We start from the raw sequence: 25,541 nt of genomic DNA, 5'->3' as shown, positions 1-25,541 counted from the left end.
CTTGGGAAAGACACATAACATCTTTCCATTTCAGTTCTGCCAACCATTAGATGGGGGAAATAGTAACACCCCACCTCTTAGGGTTCTTACAAGGTTCACATGATATGAACATGACAGGTCTGGCAAAGTGTGTTTTTGGCGGACACAATATCTTTGTATGTGGTGCTGAGGATCGAACCCGGGCCGCATGCATGCCAGGCGAGTGTGCTACCGCTTGAGCCACATCCCCAGCCCATTTTTTAAAAATTTTTTAATTGATTTTTGTAGTACTGGGGATTGAACTCAGGGGCACTCTACCATGGGAGCCATGCACCCAGCCCTTTCCTTATTTTATTTATTTATTTAATTTTGAGACAGGGTCTTTCCAAGCCTTCAAGCTGCTCTATTGGAAATGGCAGAAGCCTAGAAGAATCCTGAAGCACTTGGGAAAAATCAAGTCCTGAAAATGATGAGGACTTTTTTTTTTTTTTTTTTTTTAAATTTTTTTTATTGGTTGTTCAAAACATTATAAAGCTCTTGACATATCATATTTCATACATTAGATTCCAGTTGGTTATGAACTCCCAATTTTACCCCAAATACAGATTGCAGAATCACATCGGTTACACATCCACATTTTTACATAATGCCCTATTAGTAACTGTTGTATTCTGCTACCTTTCCTATCCTCTACCATCCCCCCTCCCTCCCCTCCCATCTTCTCTCTCTACCCCATCCACTGTAATTCATATCTCTCCTTGTTTATTTTCCCATTCCCCTCACAACCTCTTGATGAGGACTTTTTTAAAGGAAGGGATTGTGGAAAAAGGCTTATATAATGCAGTCTGGGAAGGCTACAAACAAGAATAGTGTTAAAAGCAGGCACAGGGGCTGGGGTTGTGGCTCAGTGGTAGAGCACTTGCCTAGCACGTGGGAGGCACTAGGTTTGATCCTCAGCACCAGATAAAAATAAATAAATAAAATAAAGGTATTATGTCCATCCACAACTAAAAATATTAAAAAAACAAAAGGCAGGCACAGCGCAGTCCAAGCCACATGTTTGGACTAAGCCAACTCAAGTAATTTCTAGAATCCTACAGTACCTTCATTGGACAGATGTATACCCTTGTCCCCAAATTCACATGTTGAAGCCCTAACTCCAGTGTCACTGTATTTGCAGATAAGGATTTGTGGAGGTAGTTAAGGTCAAAATGGGATCACCAGAGTGACATCCTAATCCGATAGGGTTGGTAGGCTTATAAGAAAAGGAAAAGAGAGTGAGAGTGAGAGAGATCTGTTTCCATGAGTAGCATTGAGGAAGGCCATATGAGGATGCTGTGATAAGATGGCCATCTGCACGCTGAGAGGAGAACCATCACCAGGAACCGAACTGGCCAGCACCTTGACCTTGGACTTCCCAGCTGACAGAGCTATGCGAGAACAAGTTTCTGTTGTTAAGCCACCCAGTCTCTGTCAGTCTACTCAGGCTGATGGTACCAAATGCCAGAGTGCCCAGACCAAAAAGAATCTTAGAATTTTATAAAGGTGCCTCTGAACTCAAGGCTGAAAGCATGAAATGGCAAGAGGACAAGAAAAAAAAAATTGTTTTGTACTTATTAGATGACCCTTTGTGTGCAGACCTGCAGCTTTAACATGTCTTTAAGGTAGAATAAAAGTACTTTAATTTCTGGAAAGACTGAGTATGGTTCAGAGGCTTCAAATGTTCCCAGAATCTTGGTGGGGGTAGGACACTGCTAATTACTAGACAGAGAGGGTACAGAGAGGGAGAGGACTGCTGATGTTCCTTAAAGGTCTCACCACCTATTCATGCAACAAATATTTCCTGAACACCTATCACGTGCCAAATCACTCCCCCTGCCTAAAACTTTTCAGAGGTGTCCAATGCCCTGGGGGATATTTAATAACATATAATAATGAAGATGATGATAAAAACATCAAACTTACAGAGAGCTTCTTATATATAAGGTATTCATTTCTTGTGGAATCCATATTTTTAAATTTACCTACTTAATAAAATATATTTGTAACCCTAAATCAATACGGTGCTTGTAAGTCATTCATGGAGGTTTTCAGACTGTCAAAAAATGGCAGTCATCTGATATACATGTTTTTAGCTGAGCTCAAATAAGGTCTCCTGTCCCCTTGTTTCAACTTTTATGCTGTAAATTTTTTTTTTTTTTGGTGGTCTCTATGTCTAAGGGTCCGTGCCTTACAGAGGAAGGACAAGTGCTAGAGAAGCTTTGTTCAGGAATGAGTCATGGTGCTGTCCGCCCAGAATTCACCGCTCATGAATTAACAGCATATTTTTAAATAAGGTGTCTTGAAACAGAAACACATAACACGAGGTTCTGTGTGGATCATTAGATGAACATGTAGTGAGGAGAGGCTCACGGGAAGCTCAGCCCGTATTTCCTCTGTGAGCAATACTGTTCCTTATTCACTGACTCATCCTTTAAGGCAGCTTTACAGAACATGAGTGTAGTGGATTATGAGCACTGATGGTGGTAACCCAAAACTACTGAGAACCTTGTGAGTCTTTTCCATAGCATACGCAACCCTCTACCACAACATCTCTGTGGAGATCCTCATGTATGGAGACTCAGAGATAGAGATAGAGATAGATAGAGATAGAGATAGACAGAGAACAAAACAGTGACCTGGCATTCTGGAGCCTGAGAAGTTTGGAGTACTAAGACCATTAGCCCTGACCTAGGCATTTAGTGTGTGTAGTTAATGACAATGTCCAGGATGCAGCCACAGCAGGAGACTGAAATGTAGCCCAGGGAGGATGGCTGGAGTGCAGAAAGTCAAGGAGGCTTGGAACTTACGGTACTGAATGATACGGAGCATCTAGAAAGTTCCCAAATGATGATAGACTAGGAAGACGACAGGAACCTCGAAGGAAGCTAAGGCTCTGCACAAGGAGGCAGCTTGAGGACATGGAATTGGCAAAGGGAACAAGGACAATGTGCACAGTATGTTTGAGAGACACAGGGTAAAGGAGGAAATAGGTTGGATCCACAGGAGTAAAATATACAGAACATAGTCCTGCAAGGTGGGCTAAAGAAGGAAATGGTGAGGGAGCTGGGGAGGAGACCCGCAGAGAAGATGGGGAGGGAGGTCTGTGAGCCTGTGTCCTGGTACCTGAACTTGACAATACACTAGAACCCACCGGAGGGCTGAGTATCAAGTTTCTGATCCAGTGGCCCTGGAGTCAGGACAGAGAAACTGCATTTCTTTTTTTTTTTTTTTGTTTCTCACTATTTTTATACTTTTTTAAAAATTTTTATTGTTGGTTGTTCAAAACATTACATAGTTCTTGACATATATTTCACACTTTGATTCAAGTGGGTTATGAACTCCTATTTTTACCCCGTATACAGATTGCAGAATCACATTGGTTACACATCCACTGATTTACATATTGCCATACTAGTGTCTGTTGTATTCTGCTGCCTTTCCTATCCTCTACTATCCCCCCTCCCCTCCCCTCCCCTCCCCTAAGAAGTTCCCAATTGAGGCTGTTACTGCTGGTCCTTGGGACACGCTGAGAGCCACTGTCCCGGGGCAAGGTCTTTATTGGAGAAATTCCACAATGCCTGAGGGGATCCACTGACTGGCCATCTTTTGTGTGAAGGCTTCCTTGGGTCATGGCTCATCACACATTTTAGAATCCTCTCCCCTAGCAACAAGAGTAAGGGGGAAAACAGGATTTTTCTCAAACTTGAAGGGGCCAGAAAGAAGCAGACTTTGCTCTGTCTACTGGATTTAATGTTTTAGGGAATAAAAACTGTAGTGAAAAAACCTGTATCACCAAGTGACAGAAAATTTAATAAAAAGTGGAAAGAATACACTTTCCCCCCAAGTGCATAGGAAAAAAAAGTAGAATAGCTTACCTGTTGGGGAGACTGTCCATTAGGTCCCTCTAGCAATTCAACTTCTCTCCCTGCAACAACAAAAATGTTGAAATTGAGGTTTGCACACTGCCTCCTTGTCACGGCCAGTTTGCATCAGGAAGGTGACAGGTAACAGAAACAGATCTGCCGAGGGGTGCTGCCCTGAGGGGGATGGATTCCTGGCCAGGCAGGCAAGGGGTTTGAAACTCCTCAGGCTTGAGTTAAACAACCCCCGTCCTGGTACTTCATAATCAATTAATTAACAACAAAAATTTCACTGAAATTTTATCACGTTGATAAAATAATATTGTAATGAGATAAAGTCATGACATGTAAACTGTTTACCATGTGCTGGGAACTGTTCAATAACCAAAAGCTATCTACCATGGTCTGTGTCTCCCCTGAAAGTTATCACATTGAGGCCTAATCCCCAAGGTGATAGTCAGAAGGTGGGGCCTTGGAGAGGCGATTGGGTCACAAGAGCAGAGTCCTTGTGAATGGGACTAATTAATGCCTTTACAAAAGAGACCCCTGGGAGATTTTGTGTCCCTTCATCCAAATGAGGTTATGGTGAAAAGATGGCCATCTGGTATGGGGGCACTTCTCGGACACCAAATCTCTTCACACCTTGATCCTGTAATTGTGGGAAATATATTTCTGTTGTTTATAAGTCACCGAGTCTAAGGCATTTTATTAAGCTGCCCGGACAGACCAAGATACTTTAGTGGTTATTAGGGTTGATAAATACCACATGATAGCACACCTCTTCCCTGATGGGTATAGTTTCAACTAGAAAAAAAAAAAAAAGGGAAGAAATTTGCTCCTCAGAGATATATCAAGTGAAGTTTCAATGAGTAAATGCAATGTACAATATTTCAAAAAATATATATAATTTAAAAATTATCTTTGCTTATAAGGAAAACATTATATACAACTTAAGAAGGAACATAAAATGTTAAGATTTTTACCAACTTTTTTATGGTTATTAGAATAATTTGCTATCTGTAGACACCAATTTTTCAAGAAATGCTCTTATTTCAATCCCATATATGAAATAACCATATAATGAACTTTGCCTCAAATCAACCACAAAATATTGGAGTAGTTGCATACATCCAGTGATTCAATTTATATATATTTTTTAAAAAGCTCTATTTAGTTTAGTTAAAAATATCTTTATTTATTTATTTTTTAATGTGGTGCTGAGGATTGAACCCAGTGCGTCACACAGGCAAGGCAAGCACTCTACCACTGAGCCACAATCCCAACCCTCAATTTATAATTTTGTTAGCCATTTTTCATCTAGTATTATTTTCATTGTTCAATAATTCCTTAGAATCTAAAATGTAGCTCAGATGGTCCATGATTCTATTATTCTTAATTTTTACCATAGTGCTCATAATTGGACTCCTATGACTTGATAGGGAAGACATGAGAAAGGTCAAGTTCAAGCTCTCGGGGAGCTAACTAGCTGGAGAGGTCAAGAGGAAAAGAAGAGCTTTTAAATAACTAAAATATTGTGCAGGGAGCACATATACCATGAATGGGAACATCAACCACACCCTGAGGAGGTTCAGCCCTGGAGGGCTGTGTAAGTGAGTAGCCTCTAGATACTGATAGCACCTGGCCAGGTAGACAGAGGTGAGAGGAAGAGTGGCAGGTGGGGAACGGATGACGGCTAGTGGGGTGGGAGGTGAGAAGGCTTGGGGTATCACTTATTTAGCCAACAAACAACTCTGAATGCCGCTTTGTGACAAGCCCTGTGCTAGGGACCAGGATGCCGCAGTGAGGCACAGTCAGCAGGCTCTACAGATGACAGCCTCATGCGCAGGGGAGAGAATGCTCTGGATTCCTGCAGTTTAAAGATGAAGACAGTGAGGAGACTTGGGAGGGACGAGTATTTACTTGGAGAACTACATCTCACTTCAAAGAGTAAGATGAGAAAAGAGCACAGTCACATCTCCATGCTTTTTAGAGGGGTAAAAGGCTCTGAGCAAAAGAAATAGAAAGAGCACCGGAAAGGTTTACTGGTCCAAAGGGATCAAATGCGATGCAGAGGTCAGAGGCAACTCTTAAAACTGGATCCTTCTCTTCACATCAATTATGTTACATTCCTCCTAGAAAAAATCCAAAAGGCGCCCCTCTAGTCAGGCCCTCTGTCTCCTCCAATCAGCCCCTCATTTTCCCTGCGAGGGATGCACTGTTTCTGAAGGGAACCCCGCAGTCAGCAACAGCAAGCCTGTATTTTAACTGATGAGAAAATCAGGTCTGAATGGTAGCAACTTATCCAAGGTCACCCAGGTTGCTAGTGATGAGCAGCCAGGACCTGCTCACCAGGTTTCCTGGCCTCCCATCTCACAGCTCCTCTATGAACTGATACTCTCACATAAGCCTTGGCTTAGCTTTGAACAAGGTACTGAACCGTCTGTCAGAAGCTTCTCTTAGACGTCTGCACATTTTGTGAGAAGTTACTGGGCCGAGCAGGGTGCCAAGGGCTGCGAGTGGAAAGGGTGAACAGAACATTCCCTGGTCCCACTATGGAATGTGGTTGGTAGACAGAAATCACAACCAGTGATAAGTGCTTTGTAGGAAACCAAGTGCACGTGGCAATTTGGAGTTACAGGGAAGAATCCACTTTTTGAGGAAAGGGCCCTTGGATAGAGTAGTGTTGGAACAGATCCAAACACAACATGAAGCCGGTCAAGCCAAGACTAGCTCTCAACCAGCCACTGCATGGTTAGCAAATCTTTGCCTACTGAGTCTCTAAGATCCTCAGCTAAGTATTCAAGGTCATTCACAGCATGACATCAATGGCCTTCCTATGGTATCTCTGAAACTAGCCCATTTGAATTTTTTTATTGTTCTCTAAATATGCCAAAATGCTCCTGTTTCTGTCTTTGCACCCATTATTTTCGCCAGTTGTCATGCCACCATACCCATCAATACTTTGCAAAATTCTACTCATCCTTCAGAACTCATTTCACACAACATCCAACTGCTCTGTGTCAGAAAAAGACATGAACCCATAGGGAAAGCCACCAAGGAGATGAAAACAGAGAGCCCATGGATGTGTAGTGACTCACTGTATCAGTCAGCTTGATATTACTATAATGAAATACCTGAGGCAATAAAAGAATAAAAGTCTTATTTAGCTCACAATTCTAGAGAGTCCAGTCTAAGATCAGGTGGCCCCAATTGCTTTTTTACCTTTGAAAAAGGTAATGAATGCATTATGGCAGGAATGCATGGAACAGCAAAAAGGACCAGAAAGCAGAGAGAGATGAGAACCTGGGTCCCATAATTCCTCTTGAGGGCATGTCCTAAAGGCCTCAGGACCTCCTATTAGACCCCACCTCCTCCAAGTCCTCAGTACCTCTCAATATCACCACCCTGGGACCAAACCTTTAACACCTAAACCTTGGGGGGACTCTACCCATATTAAAATCATAGCACTGACCGAGTACATCAGCAGTCTGAGAAATGAAGAATGAGCCCAATTTGGATGGTAGAATCCCTAAGACCCAAGGCCAGCCTGGTGAAAGGCGAGGGCTTAAGGCTCATTTGCAAGTTTAAGAAGTTAGGTTCCTAAATCCCCTTCTGCACTCCTGGCCTCAGGGTGGTTACTCCCTCCATCTCAACCAAAGATTGTAGGTTTTGTGTCTGCAGCTGGTTAAACAGGGTTTCTGGACTGAACACAGGAGAGGGTGGGGTTCCCTATTGGAAGCAGGGGTGGGGTGATGGTGGCCACAGAGGACACTGAGCCAAGGCCTGCACATGGATTGGGGCATCCCCAGCCTGCTCCATCCCTGCCCCTCCAGAAATGCTGGGGGCCACCTTAGAGTGGTCCTCCAGGCATCAGAGGACAGTCTCTAGCCAGCCAACCACCCAACCAAGCACAGCAGAGGAAATAGACTAGAGAAGGAAACTACAAAAATAGCCACTAGTGTGCTCAGGTCACTCGCATCTGAAAAGAACGGAAGGCAATTAAAAAAAATTAAAAATAAAAAGATCAGAGAACAAAAAACTTAACACCAGAAAAACCAAGTAACCCAATCAATAAATGGGCTAAGCAACAGAACAGACACTTCACAGAAGTGAAGAATCGATCAACACACATTTGAAAAAAGGTTCATCATCTCTAGCAATTAAAGAAATTCAAATCAAAACTACTCCAAGATTTCATCTCACTCCAGTCAGAATGGCAATTATCAAGAATATAAGCAACCATAAGTGTTGGTGAGGATTCAGGGAAAAAGGTACATTCATACATTGCTGGTGGGACTTCAAATTGGTGCAACCATTATGGAGATTGCTCAGAAAACTTGAAAAGAAACCATCATTTGATCCACTTATCCCATTCCTAGGTTCATACTCAAAGGACTTAAAAACAGTGTACTACAGTGATGTGGCCACACCAATGTTTATAGAAGCTCAATTCACAATAGCTAAACCAAGGAACCAACCTAGGTGTCCTTCAACAGATGAATGGAAAAAAAAATTTGGTACATATACACAATGGAATATTATTCAGCCTTAAAGAAGAATGAAATTATGGCATTTGCAGGTAAATAGCTGAACTTGGAGAATATAATGCTAAGTGAGAAACCCCAAAACCCAAGGGCTAATCTATAATGAGGGGTGGGTGGATGGGGAAGAATGAAGGAACGGACAGTGGAATGGGACAGACATTATTACCCTATATACATGTATGATTACACTACCATGTGACTACACCATGTTCAGCCAGAGGAAGGAGAAGTTATGCTCCATTTGTGTACAATGTGTCCAAATGCATTCTAGTGTCATGTAACTAGTTAGAACAAATTAAAAAATAAAATAAATCAGAGAACATCCAGGCGTGGTGGTGCACACCTATAATCACAGCAGCTCAGGACACTAAGGCAGGAGGATTACGAGTTCAATGCCAGCCTCAGCAAAAAGAAGGCGCTAAGCAACTCAGTGAGACCCTATCTCTAAGTAAAATACAAAACAGGGCTGGGGATGTGGCTCAGTGGTCGAGTGCCCTGAATTCAATCCGGGGTACCTCACCTCATCAAAATCAGAGAAATTGGTCAATAATTTTTAAATTGGTCAATAATTTTTAAAAGTGGAAAAAGAAAAAAGATTTTAAAAGTTACAGTAAAAATGAGTATCTCCATAGAGAATCTGGAAGGTTGAGGAAATGTCCCCTGAGGTAGTAAAAGAGAGAAAGACCAAAGGGGGACAAAATGATTATTAATTGAAGGACATGAGTTCGTGGAGTGAGTGGACTCACCAACCTGACACAATGGCAGAAATACAGTCAGCACCCAAACACCCTGTGGTGGGACTTTCGATTTAGGAGCAAAGTGAAGTTCCTGCAGCTTCCAGAAACAAGACAAGCCAAACAAGTGATATGGGAGCAGTTGGGAGCAGAATGGTTTTAGGCTTCTTAAACACACACACACACACACACACACACACACACACACACCCTCATGCACTTCTAAACCTGACCAGATACCCATTGAGTGAGAAGGCAGGATAAAGATGTTTTCAGATATGAAAGTTCTCAATAAGTTGACCATCCACATCCCCTTTGCCAGAAGGGTTCTAGGAGGCGTAGGAAACAAACGAGGGGCTAAATAAGGAGGAGATGGCCAGGGATACAGGACGCAGCACTGACGCAGAAGGCAGGCAAAGTCTTCCCTGGGTGATGGGGACTGGAGACCCCAGAATGCCAACAGTGTGTACAGGCCCGTGTCACCTAACATCGGGAAATACGTTCTGAGCAACATGTGGTGGGGCGAAGTCATCACTGTGAACACCACAGAGTGCATGGACCCAGCCCCGCCCAGTGCTCAGTGTGGCTTCTTGACGCTGTTCAGAGGCAGTGAATGCAGATGTGTGAGGCTGATGCCAGCCTAGCATGGCATCTGGGTTTTTTTTTGTTGTTGTTATAGTAAAAGAAGGACATTTAAAAATAATAATAAAAGGGTAGTGTACATAAACTAGTAATACAGACGTCTACTTTATTACCAAGTATCATGTGCTGTACAGAATTATATGTGCAATACTTTTATAGGACTGGCAGAGCAGTAGGTATGTTGATCCCAGAATCACCACAAATGTATAACTAATGGGTTGTATTACAGTTACAATTATATTACAGTGGTCACAGTTTCCCTGGACAATAGGCATTTATCATCTCTGTTGCCATTTTGCAGGACCATCCTGGCTCATATGGTCCCTGGGTACAGGGTTGACTGACACATTGTTACATGCAATAGAAGGACAGCTCACTTATATTGGAGAAGGTGATAAGGCCCAGGATGGCCTTTAAAACATACTTTAAAGTATCCTTCAATGGAACATTACTCAGCTATAAAGAAGAATGAAATTATGGCATTTGCTAGTAAATGGATGGAACTAGAGACTATCATGCTAAGTGAAATAAGCAAATCCCAGGAAACCAAAGACTGAATGTTCTCTGTGATATGCAGATGCTAACACTCAATAAGGGGGGGAGGAGGGAAGAATAGAAGTACTTTGGGCTAGACAAAGGGCAATGAAGGAAAGGGAGAGGGGATGGGAATAGGAAAGACAGCAGAATGAATCAGACATAACTTTCCTGTGTTCATAGATGAATACATGACCAGTGTAACTCCACATCATGGACAACCACAAGAATGGGAAGTTATATTCCATGTATATATAATATGTCAAAATACACTCAACTGTCATATATATCTGAAAAGGACAAATAAAAAATAATAACTAAAGCATCCAAAAGAGGAAGATTTAATAATAGGGAAAGCATGTGGGATTGAATCAGAGGGAAGTGTACAGTGAACTCAGCAAATGAAAAAATGAACCATTTGCACCAGGATCGGTGGTGCACACCTGTAATCCCATCGGCTCGGGAGGCTGAGACAGGAGCATTGTGAGTTCAAAGCCAGCCTCAGCAAAAAGTGAGGCACTAAACAACTCAGTGAGACCCTGTCTCACAATAAAATACAAAACATAGGGCTGGGGATGTGGCTCAGCGGTTGAGTACCCCTGAGTTCAATCCCTGGAATCCCCCATCCCCCAAGAAAAGAAAGAAAAATACACCATTTGTTACTTTCAGAAAAAATGTTGTCGGGCTGGGGATGTGGCTCAAGCGGTAGCGCGCTCGCCTGGCATGCGTGCGGCCCGGGTTCGATCCTCAGCACCACATACAAAGATGTTGTGTCCGCCGAAAACTAAAAAATAAATATTAAAAAATTCTCAAAAAAAAAAGTTGTCTAGGAAAGGAAATGCAATTATAATTCATTGCCTCCTTTAGCTGTGACAAGTATTTACATAGTTACAATAAATATTCATCTAACCAAAATTAAGGGAGTGGAGATCAGCAGATCCTTGTATGAGGTGGCGGGAGGTGGCGGAAGTGGCGGCTGAATCATCTTCACACACAGTGGAATACGAGGCCTAAGACAAAAGTGAGCCAGATGAGTGCAAGCGATGACACAACGCTTCCAAAAAAGCCAACTCACATCCATTTATCTGTCCCACATTGATTATTAAACGTGTGGTGTTCTGGGCCAGGCCACGTGCCAATAGGTGATCATACTGGGGTGAGCGAAGACATAAAGTCCGCAACTGAGTGAGGCAGGCAGAACATAAATAAGTATGACCCAGAGATGTAATGGAAATTACATAGGCAAAGTACTGCCACCTTTCAGAATGTTCTGGAGCTCTGCAGTGCACTGTGATAACTGCTAGCCACAAGTGGTATTTAAATTTAAATTATTCAAAAATAAATACAGTTAAAAATTCAGTTCCCAGGTAAAAATAAATAGCCAGCCATCTTTCCAGGGCTTAAAAGCCACATGCAGCTAGTGGCTATGGTGTTGGACTGAGTAGACACAGAACATTTTTCTCATCACAGAAAGTTCTAGTGGAGGATGCTGGTCCACAAGTTCTGCAACAGTGATATTTGACAACAAATTCAAGTACAACATGAAAACCTTGGAGGCATCACATTCCAGGGTCTATTAGTAAACAGTCCTGCAGAGCTTGATATTTAACCAGCTAAGTTACCTGCACATGGACTGGAATTTTTACTTCGTAAACAATTTAGTTTTCAGGTGGAGCCAATCCTGGCGCTAAGAAAGGGTATTTTCTTTTTCTTTTATTACTTTTGATGCTGTTTGGCGAGCCACAGATGTCAGGGGCAAATGCTGCCATGACAGGAAGTCTGTGAATCTTTGAAAAGGTATTTTGTGTAGTGGGAAGACAGGAGAGCTCTGCAGCCAGAGACTTCTGAATTTGAATCTTAAGCTTCGCTATTTGTGAGGCATGTGGCATCAGTCAAATCTCCCCAACTCTGTGCCTTTGTTCCCTTGGGCAAGGTGGAATGCAAGGCTTGTGGGTGAATCAGGATAAGCAGGTGGTAGGAGCACAGAGGTGGCCGCTGCCTCTCTCCTTGTCCATTTCCAGCAGGTCCAGAGGGGCCCGGCCACAGGGAAGAGGCAGGATCTCCTCACCTCCCATTTCTTCCCATCAGAACCGTATTTTCTGGCTTTTGATAAAAGATCTGTCACTGCCCAAGAACTTAAGTTCAAATAATAGGAAGGGGATTCCTGTTCAAAGAAGGGAGAAGGTAAAGGACACGGATATATACCAAAGGCACCTGCCTGATACAGGTACTTAATGTCACTCCATAAATCCTCCCCACAGGTCTGGGAGTTGTGGAAGGTCCTGAGGAAGCCGAGTGGAGGGGAAGGTTTGTGGGTGGTGGGGGAGGGAGCCCAGTGGGAGCTAAGTTCAGGAGGCTGGGCTGGGGGTGGGCAGGAGGGACCTTGAACTCCAGGATAAGGGCCTGACGGGTGAGATCTGCAGTCCACAGGAAATGACCAGCGGCCACACGCTGATGCAGGAGGAGAGGTGAACTGAGTCAGTCTGTGGCAATCATAGAGAGTTCTTTACTCAGAGTTTTATAGCGCAGAGTGGACAGCCTCTTTCCACTGCCTTTTATAACTTCCAAGAAAGGAAAACCGATTTCTTTTAAACGCAGTTAAATTCTAAACATGATAAGCCTGACTTGGCACCAACACTGACTGCGGGAATTCTCTTTTCCTTGTAACTAGCTGCTGCATTCAGGGTTTGCTTTCTGTTGTCCTTTGATGGGTCCCCCGCCCCCACCCCCTGAGCGGGGCCAATATCTGAATAGAAAGAAAAGATCTCACGCAGCGCTCTTTTCTCAGAACACGCTTTGCAAGCTTTGCAACATCTTCCTTGGATACGGTTCAGCTGGGGGCCTTCCCTGTATTCCAGGAGGAATTTGTGGTCCTCACACAGGGGCCTTTGTTGTCGGAGGCTATGAGAAGAGAACCACTACTTCGCACAAGGAAATATCTTTTCCTTGTGTGAAGTCGTGATCAAAGGAGACCGCCATTGAAGCCAAGGGAACAAAACTGAGGTTTGTAGCTAGACTTGTTGCTGAAAAGAGAAGGGATTAGTTATTTGAGGAAAGCACAATCATCTGCATCATGGTGTCGAATTTGCTCATCTAGCGATGGAGTTTAAAATTCAATCTTTAGTATATGCCAAATTCTAAGTATTTTTTTGAAGGATAAAACTTGGTTTCCTTTTGCTTCTGTTCTGCTTATGAACATCTCTGACCTTCTTCCAAAGGCTTAAAGTAAGACCCTGTTTCACTTACATTTATGCATTATAGGTATTGTCTATGTATACATTTATATATGTAATATATAACTAATGAAATACATATAAAATAGATATGATCACACAGAGAAGTATAAATAAGCACACAAAGGCTGGGAAAAGGGTGGAAAAAGGTCATTCGTGATCACAGCAACTGAACCTTGTGTGATGTGTTCAATTTTTCCATGATATCTTTTAGTTCACGTCCACCTGCATACCCATCATACAAAATATAAAAACAACTTCATATCCTACTTTTTTTCCATTTAACATTAGATCGCTGACCTTTTCATGACAATACATAAGGTTCATAATGATTTTTTTTGGGGGGGGAGGTGGGGAGTGTATCAGGGATTGTATTCAGGGGCACTGGGTCACTGAGCCACATCCCCAGCTCTATTTTATATTTTATTTAGAGACAGCATCTCACTGAGTTGCTTAGCACCTTGCTTTTGCTGATGCTGGCTTTGAACTTGTGATCCTCCTGCCTCAGCCTCTCAAGCCACTGGGAATACAGGGGTGCACTGCTGTGCCCGGCATAATGATTGCTTTCAATGGCCACAAATTATTCCAAGAGTGACCCTCTGCCAGTTAATTAACCGTTTTTCTCTAGAGCTTAATAGTTGTAGAACTTTCCATTTTTGGTAAAGTCACTCTCCTGCAGCTTCCAGGTTCAGGGTCTACAGTGCTGATGATAAACTCTACATATTTTAATGTGTGAGAGGACTTTGATTTCCTTCTCTTTTCCAATTTCTAATTTTCTTCTGACATGAAGCAAAAATGACCCATATGACCAGGCAGTTAGTGACCAACCAGGAAATGTCAAATCCACAGGCATGCTTGCTATTCAAATTCTCAACTCTGGGTCAAGAAAACCTGTAATAACCTGAAGCAGGCAGACACCTCCTGTTTCAAACAGTTAAAGATTCCACACAATAGACCCCTGGGAATCCGAGCCAGTTCTCAACTCCTATTAAGTCTTCAAGCACAAGCCTTCTGAGAGGGAGGCGGCAAAGCATGTCTCTCTTACAATCAGGGTCTCAGGGAACAAAGGTGGCAGTCATCCTGTACATCTGTTGGCACTACAATGTTCTTTGGATATTTTCTTTTCTATTTATAAAGTCCTGATTCTGTCCCAGTTTGCTCACATATGGCAGAAGAGATTTGTCTCAAATGTCCAAACTGGCTTGCACACAATCATTTTTTCCGGGGCAGGGAGGGTGAATGGGGAGAGTGTGTAGTGAAGCAAAACCCAGGGGCTAAATAACTGCAGTTGGGGTGTTGTCAATTCATTCATGCAGGGCGCCAGGGAGGTCACAGTCACAAAATTTTTCACTGGGTTCATGCAGGTGGTTTGGTTATACTTAACAGATTTTCTTCATCAAAATTTGGGGTTTGGATATGATGTGTGGTTGTGAGGGATGGTGATGTTGATAAAGGTGGTGGTGGTGGTGGAAGTGGTGGTGAGGGATAATGGATGGTGGGGATGGTTGTGAAAGTAGTAATGGTGGTGGTTGTGGTAGAGGTGGTGGTGGTGGTAGTGTGGGTGATGATGGTGGTGGTATTGCTGATAGTGGTTGTAGTAGTGGTAATGATGTTGGTGGCGATGGCAATGGCGATGGTGATGGTGATGGTAGTGATAATGGTTGTGAAGGAGATGATAGTGGTAGTGGTAGTGATAGTAGCGATAGGGGTTTTGGTGGAGGTGGTGATGTGGTGGTGATGGTTGTGAAGGTGGTGATGGTGGTGCGGGTTGGTGATGGTATCTACCACTTGAGCATCTACTGTGTGTTTGATATTTCACAGTCACTGATTTTCTTTCCAGCAACTCCATGAAACAAGCATTAAAAACTCAATTTTATGAATAAATAAATTAGTTTACCAAGCTTAATTAACACAAATAAGTAGCACAACTAGTAAATTGGTGAACCCAGAGTTCAGAGTTTAGCTTTCTCATTACACCATGGAGTGGTCAATGACAGAATGTGTGTCACCAAGCCTATCACTGCAGAGGCAGTCAGGGAACATAGGACATAGGAGGTTAGTTGGTAACCCAGGCCTCCCTCCCATGATGGGCTTCAAACGAAAAGTCTTAACTACTATCTCCAAATGTAAGCCCAGAGCTACTGACAGGATTGAAAGAAGACAATGTTCATCACAGCCTTAAACTTTAGCCCCATTTTTCCATAACAAGTTGTGCATAGTCCCCTATGAATTAATACTTTTTCTTCAGAATAGAAAAATTCTATCACCTTTGTGCATGTGTGCAATATATGTAGATGTAAGCATTTAAAATATTCTTTAATTTTTATAATCCTGTTTTGTCATTACTTTGCTACTTTAATAAACTTAGAGTCTCAAAAACCACAAAATAGTCATCCAGGATTTCTCAACCTCTCAGAGACCTGATCTAATCCTATAGTTGTTCTAGAAAAAGTCAGGTTGTATGTGTAATGTCAACATAATGCAAAAGGAAATGTTAAGGATGGATTCTGTAAAATTATGAAAGGAAAATTCTGGGGACAGGGAGAGTCTACCATATCTTGTGCACAGATGGCCACTCTTAAGTATCCATATCTTAAGATCCTAAGAATGATATCTTATGGGTTATGTATTTTGTGTGGGCAAAGGACAAGTAATCAATTATCAGAAACTGTTATTATGGTGCTACTGGGCTTACTCCTTCCTTGTTAGTATGCAAAGCCCTGTTGCCATGAGCTCATCCTCTCTGCCTCAAAGTTGGCCATCCACATACCACAAGTGACTCAGATTATAGGAGGAAACATGTCAGTTAAGTTGTCCATGGGTCAGGCCACATTTCTTTTGTAAATAAAGGTTTATTGATACATAATCATGTGCATTCATTTACCCAATGTCTACTGTAGTTTTCCAGCTCTACAGTGGAGTTGAGTAGTTGCAAGGGACACTGTCTGATCCACAGTCTAAAATATTTATTAGTTGGCCCTCTATATAATAAGTTGGCCAACTGCAGCTCTACAGAATAAACAGAGGTCGTTCTGAGGAAGCAAGGTAGGCCAGCTCCCATGGTGAGTGTGGAATTGGGTCTTCTATTGCCTACTAAAGGCAACTGAGTGAGCCTGGAAGTGATTCTCCATCCCCAGTTCTGCCTGAGATGACTGGAGCCCTGGGTGATAACTTGATGGCAACCTCATGAGAGACCTGGAACCAAAGTCACTTATGTTGTGTTCAGATTCCTGACCAAGAGAAACTATAACAAATGTTTGTTATTTTAAGCTACAGAATTTAGGTTTTTTTTTTTTTTATAGCAATAGAAAACTAATAAAATTGCATCTCTTCAACTGGGCTCACCCTTTCAGAGTGAGTGACACTGTACCTCCCAGGTCAAAGTCCAAACATGATCAGCTCTGCAAAGCCTTTGGTGCATGCCCCAGCTTCAAATGGAACAATCTAAGGGCCAGCACAACTGCTTAATCTGTCTATCTCATGGCCATGTGGCCAGTTACGCAGGTGTCTGTCTCTCTGGCTGGTGACATGTCTTACTCAAGTTTGTAAACACAGTCTGATTTAGTGCCTATTGTTCAAAGTGGAATAATAATAATAATAATAATAATAATAATAACTATTTATTAATTGCTTACCATGTCTTAGCACGTTATGTGCACTATCTCACTGAACCCTCACAAAAGCCTTGAGAAAACAGTGCTATTTTTAAGCCCATTTGACAGGGGAGGAAGCAAAGGTTTAGAAGTTAAGGAACTTGCCTTATATCCTCATGTGAGGAAATGTGGACATGCTGCTGTGTTGAGCCACGAACTCAGCAATACCACTCCTGCTGAGGACATCACTGCCATCTCAACCATAAAGTGGCGATGTGACGGTACTTTTCCTATCTCTTAGAGTTATTGTGAGGAAAAGCACAGTAAGCCAACACATGATTTTTAGTTCTCAGTAAATGATAAGTCAAAGGGAAGAGACTTCCTTATCTGACTCTTGGGTGTGGCAAACATGAAAAATGAACAGGAAAACAGGCAGGAGGGGACTGAGGTGGACCTTTTTTAAAAAATATTTTATTTTTAATTTTTTTTCTGTTTAATTATAATGACTACATGTATACATGTTTAGTTATACAGTAGAATGTATTTTGACATATTATACATACATGGAGTATAACTTCCCATTCTTGTGGTTGAACATGATGTGGAGTTACACTGGTCATGTATACATCTATGAACACGAGAAAGTAATGTCTGCTTCATTCTACTGTCTTTCCAATTCCCATCCCACATCTTTCCCCCCATTTCTCCTGTCCAGTCTGGTGAACACTCCCCTTCATTGTGAGTCAGCATCTGCATATTAGAGAGAATATTTGGCCTTTGGCTTTTTTTGAGATTGGCTTAGTTCACTTAGCATAATAGCCTCCAGTTCCATTCATTAATCAGCAAATGCCATAATTTTGGCTGAGTGACATTCCATTTTCTTTATCTATTCATCTGTTGAAGGGCACCTAGGTTGGTCCCACAGCTTAGCTATTGTGAATTGAGCTGCTATGAACATTGATGTGGCTGCGTCACTACAGTATGCTGATTTTAAGTCCTTTGTGTATAAGCTGAGGAGTAGGATAACAGGGTCAAATCGTGGTTCCATTCCAAGTTTTCTGAGGAGTCTCCATACTGCTTTCCAGAGGGGTTGTACCCATTTGCAGTCTCAAGAGGTGGGACCTTGGCACCTGCCTTGTATAGATCCTATTCTTTCTCCCTGCTCCTTCTCCTCTGCAAAATCCTAACAATAATGGTGGATTGAGGTGTTGGAACAGGAGGAGAAACTCCCAATTCTTTAAAAATATACCTCCTACTTTCAACTGGGAGCTTTTACTGGGACTGTGCCTGCTCCTCTCTGGAGAGCCCTCTTTGTGGTTCCTTCATTCAACCTTGGTCCCTACCTGAGAGCACCCTGGATGCTCCAGGCTGGATTATTGTTTTGGTTCTGACTCCCACAGCACCTCACAGAGGGAGCTGGGATTTTCACGATGGAATCCTCAGGATGTGAAGAGTGCCTGGTATACAAGAGGTATTGTCTTCATTCCAGTTGAAAACAAAGGAAAGAATTTTCACTCATTTCTAAACAGTTCTAGGTTAGCATATAAATTCCATAAGGAAGCTGCCCAGCATTAAACCCAGTACCAAGAACACTGTAAATGTTCAGTAAGTCTTTGGTCCTAAAAATTGGGCCCTGTACTGTTAGATTTAGGATAGTGTGTTCAGGTGAAGGAAGTAGAGTCCAAAGAACAACGTCAAGGGTAAAACGCCTGACCACTCAAGGCACCTGCTGCAGCCATGCCAGTTTAGATTCCCATGACTTTTCTGAACAAGGTTCTGGTGAGTTAAGTCCCAGGGCTCCACAATGCCATAGCATTGGTGCCACAAGTTCACCGTCTAGGACAAGTATTATCTATTCTGACCAGACTGCAGCAAAGATCCTGCAGATCCTGCATTTAAACTGTATTAGTCTCACAGCAGAGATTTTCTTAAGTAAAAAGAAAAAAAATGGTGCTTTCTGTACTGATTGCCTATTTCATCTTGTTTCCTTAAATGCCAGGGAAAACAAGCACAAAAGCCCCTGTCAGCAAATCCAAAGAGATCAAAAACTTCCTCCAGGTTTCCTTTCAGCATTGCTTATGATGAATTATATAAAAGGGACAACCTAAGAAAACCAAGAACCTGACATATACTCAGTGTCAAAACTAGAAAAACAATTCTGCCCAGGAGAATGAGCACTCTAAGTATTTCCTACCCTCACTTGGCAATCGTCTACTGTGCTAAGGGAACTGAGAACTTGGGAGACATGATGGATCTACATTAGGTGACTCTTCAAATCTGCATCAACTATAACCAATTTTTTTTTTTTAGTTTCATTGAATTTTTTGCTAAAGGCAACTGAGTGAGCCTGGAAGTGATTTTTTAATTTTTTAATTTTTTTTAGTTTTATTGAATTTATTTTTTTTAAATACACAACATCGGAATGCATTACAATTCTTATTACACATACAGAGTAAAATTTTTCCTATCTTTGTATATAGAGTATGTTCACGCCAATTCATACCTTTATACATGTAGTTCTTTTTTGCATGACAATTCTTATTACACATATACCACAAATTTTCATATCTCTGTTTATATATAAAGTATGTTGACACCCAATTCGAGTCTTCATACATGTACTTTGGATAATGATTTCCATCACATTCCACCATCCTTGCTAATCCCCTGCCTCCTCCCTTCCTCTCCCACCCCTCTTCCCTATCTAGAATTCATCTATTCCCCTCATGCTCACCTTCCCTACCCCACTATGAGTCAGCCTCCTTATATCAGAGAAAACATTCGGCATTTGTTTTTTTTGGGATTGGCTAAGTTCACTTAGCATTATCTTCTCCAACATCATCCATTTACCTGTTTTTTTCCCCCTGTACTGGGGATTGAACTCAGGGGCACTCAACCACTGAGCCACATCCCTAGCCCTAATTTTTTTTTTTTTTTAAGGATAGGGTCTCACTGAGTTGCTTAGCACCTTGCTGTTGCTGAGGCTGGCTTTGAACTTGGATCCTCCTGTCTCAGCCTCTCAAGCTGCTGAGATTACAGGCCTGAACCACTGCACCAGGGAGTATTTTTAACTCTTCCTCTTAAGCACTCAATTCCCACAAAAGGGAAGCCATTTTCCAGAAATACTGAAAGGATTCTCAGTTGTTCATTCATTCATTCATTCATTTTATTTTTTTTAATGAACAGATATTAGATTTCCACAAGGAAAAGCTGAGAAGGAGGGAATTTCTCAAAATTTTTCAGGTCAAAGAAAGTTCACTTCTTGTAAGCCAAAATCAACAAAATAGCCCCACCCTCTTCAGTGCAGAATGTAATGCGGAAACATAGTTTGTGGAAACAATCCAAAATCAATTAAAGTAGACTTAAGGAACAGAGCATAAAAGAAGTACATGCCAATCCACAGCTCACAGGAGTATTTCTAGAGAGTATTTCAGGCTAGAAGTAAAACAAAACTAGAAACTGATAAGCTTTAGCCTACTTTTCATTTACTCAACTGAGTAAATATGAGATGGGCTTAAATTCCTTATTTTAAATTCCTTAATGTTTTCTTAGCTGTACATACTAACACGTAAAGTGCATCACCTTGCGTTCTTGGTATGGGTGGGAGTTTTACTGGTTAAACCAGAGATAGTTGCAAAAGGATCCTATAATCTTCATTAGAAAAATCAGCACTCTGCCATATGTACCATAACAAAATGCATGCCTTATCTGCAACCTGCTCCGGGGTAATTTGAAGATTTCTCAACAGAATTTATTCTTGCCAGTGGACAGGAGTGGAAAATTCAATACTAGTAGTCAGTATACTTTTTAGCTTCCCTATTTAAACAATGGGGCAAAAAGTTTGTTTGTATTTCAACTGTATTCAAAATGGTGCCATTGTTTCTGGGGAGGCATGGTTTTTACTCTATGATTTAGGCAGGTGCCAAGTTTGCAAACCAGTTATACCTTCCAGGCAGTGCTTATGAGGGCAAATGTTTAACAACTGATTCTCCGGAAAAAAAAAATGCTTATTATAAATAAAAGATGTTTAGTGCACAGTATAAACATTATAATAACAATACTTTAAAAAATAAAACATCCCATATATACCACTGACTTTCTCTTCTTTCTTTCTTTCATTTTTTTGCAGTACTGGGAAATGAACTCAGGGGCACTCTTCCACTGAGCTTCACCTGTAGCCTTTTTTATTTTATTTTTTTAATTTTGAGACAGGATCTCAGTGAGATGCCAAGCCTGGCCTTGAATTTGCAAGCCTCCTGATCCAGCCAAGTTGCTGGGATTACAGGCATGCACCACCAAGGCTGACTAGATCACTTATTCACACAAGAATGATTTCAGTGAGTTTTGCTAGACTCTTCTATCCATCATTAACTATGGTTACAAATGATAAAGACGTGCAGATCTGTGTGGGTTGACATTTACATTTAAGTTCGCAAGGTTAGCGGAAGGTGAAACAATGAACATAAGTGGGAATTTCATTTCAGCTGTTTGTTAATGATGTGTGCATATTTTTTGAATTGGATACTAAAAATTGTGATTGAATACTAGAAGAAAAATTTCCTCAAGGAACTTTTCATGTAATGGCCATTGACAAACATTTTCTTCATGGTGTTCTTAATTGTAGACAAGCAACAAAATAATAAATTAAGTCCTGACTGATTCATAGCATTTGTCAAGTTTGGGTGGTGTAAATGTTCCTGCCAGGGCTGGTGTCAAGCTAGCATGTTGAGACGCTGAATGCAGACTTGGAAAGGTGCAGAGTGGTACCCATCATTTAGTATTTCTCACACACAGATACAACAGATGTAATAACCTCAAGAGCACAGGAAATGATAAAATATTTAGGAAGAGATGAGTTTTTTGTATTTATTTACAGTTTTAAATATAGTTTACTTAATTCTATTTTAATACAATTTTGTTTAAAATATTATCAAAATGTCACAAAATTTCTGAAATTCCAAGTTCTCCCAGCCAGTCGTGGCTGTCTCCAGAACAAGCTTTCGAGGTTCTGAGCTTGAAGGGCAAATGCATTTTCCAGGCAATTTCCCCTCAGCCACAGGCCACTAACCTCCCATTAACAGTGACCCTAAGGCCCAGCTTCCCCTGTTGTGAGTTAATCAGTCTCCAGGGGGTACGATGTATGGCAGAAGTTCCCAGTAGAACATTAACATTTAGTGAAAAGCAAGTGGGATAAAATGATCCTAGCATAGTCATGTGACTGTGAGACAGCCTCAGTTTCCTCACTAGTGGAATGGCAGTTCCTCGGGCTGGTGCTAGCATTGTGCCTCACATACAGCAGAAGCTCAGCAGCTAGAGGGCTAGCATGAAGACCACAGCGGAATCACTACACAAGATTCTGCTTCTGGACACAGAGCGGTCGGTCAGGGGGGCTATGGCCTTTCTCCCAGTTCTGATTTGAGACGTGACTCACTGATGAGTCTAAGAGCCAGGTCGCAATGAGGACATGGAAGAGCGAGCCTTGCCTGGCTCCCAGGGATCACTACTCTCATCTCTTCCCAGGAACCACCACCACCAAAAAAAAAAAAAAAAAAGTGCTGATAAAATTTGTAGTAGGAGAGTTTCAGCCTAGACCCCAAACAGTGTTTCACATAGGAACCACGGGACATGTAGTAGATCCTGGAATTTAGGAAGACTCACTTGCCCTCTATGTGATCAGCGCAGATAACAGGACCCTGATTAGATGAAGGTTAAGAACTCTTTTAAAAAAAGAGTTTTTGAATCTTTCAAAAAATATGCTGTCGACATTTATCATTTATTTTGACATTCCAAACCTTTTTAGATCCTTTATCTCCACTTTTTCTTTTCAAGCAGACATTTAAATAACAAAACAAAACAATACAAAAACAAGAAGGCTTATTGTGTTTTTTAATATGAGGACTGGGGAAATGCCTATTGTAACGGTTTTGGATTCAGTGAACTTGGCCATGGACTGTGTCTAGCACATGCCTGGGGTGGACACCTAACGGTAGCTGTTTTAGGCTGTGCACTGCGTTCTTTCTTCTTTCAAATCAATTGAAGTTTAACCCAGTGGGGCAGGGGTCTATAGACAAAGCACTGATGAAGGGGCCCACTTCCTGCTGCTTCTAATAGGCAGATAGCAAGCTGAATCGATATCTCCCTGCCCAATACAGTACATTCTTTCAAGAATAAAAACAAGCAAACAAAAAGGTCCACTATGATAGCTACTAACCAGACCAAGGATCGAGGACATTAAGAGATTCTAAGCCACTACCTTTTATTTCACGTACATTTTCAAACTCTAGTTTTTATTCTGGATTTCAGGGACACCAAGGATTAACTGATAAGCCAAACAGAAAAGATAATGGAGCCACTGGGAGTCAGCCTGGCCTTAAAATTTAATCTTCCACATCACATCAACAGTACACAGTCATTACGGTTGGGAAAAAATACAAAGATAGAAACGCATGTGAGTCTAAAAGCTAGAAGCATTTTTTAAAAAATAATTAATGGCTATAATTTAAAGTATTTAGATCCAAAATAAACATATTTATGTAACACATTATTGGGGACAATTCAATATGTAATTCTGAGGAAATCACAGAATTTGGCCTAGAAACATTAAAGGCATAAGGATGCAAGTAATTTATTGAATTTAGCAAGATTCAAATTCAGAGATTGCTTTATTATCACGTTTTATAAAAATTGAAATAGATTTCTATGTAGAAGACATTCTACATTGAAAAAAATAAAACCCAGAAAATATTATAAACCCAATATTGTCAAGTCATCAAAGTTAAGATCTCTAACCATGAGCCGTGAGCCAAGTGACCCAAGATGAATTTTTTTGAAGTAATAATAAGAAAGTACGTGTGTGTCTGTGTATGTGCCAAGTGTTACCTGCAACCAACCAACTCATCTCTCTCCTGGTAGTTTATGTAAGGTACACAGGGACTAGGATGGTTCCTAAGGACATTACTTACACAGTATGCCTAAGATTGAACACACACTGCCCTACCATTGAGTGTGAATTTGGAAGGAATACTAAGGAAATTTATGGGGTCAGTCTTCCTACTTTAACCCTCAAACCTTTGCATCCCCAACTGCAGTGGGAAGGAGTGTCCAGGAGAACTGCAGTGAATCAACATGGACTTCTTCCTCTCTCTGGGCAACTGCAGAAAGAACTGGGTTTATTGTTTGCTTTTGTTTTAAGGATTTTCTTACCTCTCTGGAGCTGTTCTGCTAGTTCTTTTCCTTTCTTTGCCCCAAGGAGGTGCCCCAAAGGTTTGCATCCCCAGGCCACAGTCTTAACAGTTTCTTAGAACTTCACACAGTTGTCCAATGGTTAAAAACATAGCAGGAAACCCAGCTGAGGGCCCTCTTGAGCGGGGCAGGTGAAGGGTGGCTGAGTGGCTGTGTGCCTGGCTGCTGTTGCATAACAAAACCAAACACTCTGCTCTCCTGGCTGTGGCTGCAAGGTGCGTGATTACACACTAAATAATAAGAGCTGTGTGCCTTTCCTTGCTGAGGACCTGAGTGGCAACATGCAATCCCTTTAGTCCAAGCTCTTCAAAATCAAATATTACAGTGCTTTTCGACCATTCGTTTTCAGCCAGTACCCAGAACGAAAACAAATCCAGTGCTAACTTTCATCTTCTGGACTTGGTGCTTTAAGCAATTAAACTTAGTACAAACAGACAAATTCAATTTAAAAAGTTTGAATGAAGCCAAATGTCACTATTTATGTTAGCATATTTTGATTTGTAATTCGTGAAGCTTAAAAGAGATTGGAACCAAGGCTATAAACTGACATGAGGGAAAAAAATACTTACACAAATGTATATACACCATTTATATCACTCATTGCAATCCTAAATTGTCCTGAATCATTACAAGAGTGTCAGATAATTGTTTCACGTCATTAGGTTTTTAGTTTATAGAGGTACTTTAGAATCTCAAAGTAAATAAGATTCCTAAAGGATCAAACATTTTGTAAGATGTTGCCACAAATTTTAATGATTAAGAAGGTTTTTCTAGCCAGGCACAGTGGCACATGCCTGTAATCCTAACAGCTTGGGAGGCTGAGGCAGGAGGATCACGAGTTCAAAGCCAGCTTCAGCAAAAGGGAGGTGCTAAGCAACTCAGTGAGACCCTGTCTCTAAATAAAATACAAATAAATAAATAAATAAATAAATAAAGGCTGAATATGTGGCTCAGTGATGGAGTTCCCTGAGTTCAATCCCTAGTACCAGGAAAAAAAAAAAGAAGGCTTTTCTGGAGCTATATGTACCTATATGTATCTAGTTCTGTGTTTGCCACTGCAAAAGAATAAAAAAGTATATATGATTTGCTTTATTCAAGAAATTTATAATCTGAATAGAAAGGCAAATCCAGCACGTGG

General features: G+C 41.4%; 1 long non-coding RNA gene across 3 annotated transcripts in view; it reads right to left on the bottom strand.

Moving 5' to 3' along the window:
• Positions 1-25,435, bottom strand: part of LOC124103996 (uncharacterized) — an 82,635-nt gene extending 57,200 nt beyond the window's left edge. For 2 of the 3 annotated variants that reach the window (XR_006855349.2, XR_006855350.2), the window contains exons 1-2: positions 24,365-25,435; positions 3,897-3,946 (exon numbers count right to left, since the gene is read on the bottom strand). This is a non-coding gene — a long non-coding RNA (uncharacterized LOC124103996). The remainder of the gene's footprint in view (positions 1-3,896; positions 3,947-24,364) is intronic. The other variant, XR_006855348.2, reaches the window with a different exon arrangement.
• Positions 25,436-25,541: the final 106 nt, after the last annotated feature.

The sequence above is a fragment of the Marmota monax genome, unplaced genomic scaffold (genome assembly GCF_021218885.2).
Source record: "Marmota monax isolate L192 unplaced genomic scaffold, Marmota_monax_Labrador192_F-V1.1 WCK01_AAM20220418_F8-fsc01242, whole genome shotgun sequence".
Classification (NCBI taxonomy): Eukaryota; Metazoa; Chordata; class Mammalia; order Rodentia; family Sciuridae; genus Marmota; species Marmota monax.
This window is presented reverse-complemented; position numbering and strand designations above follow the sequence as displayed.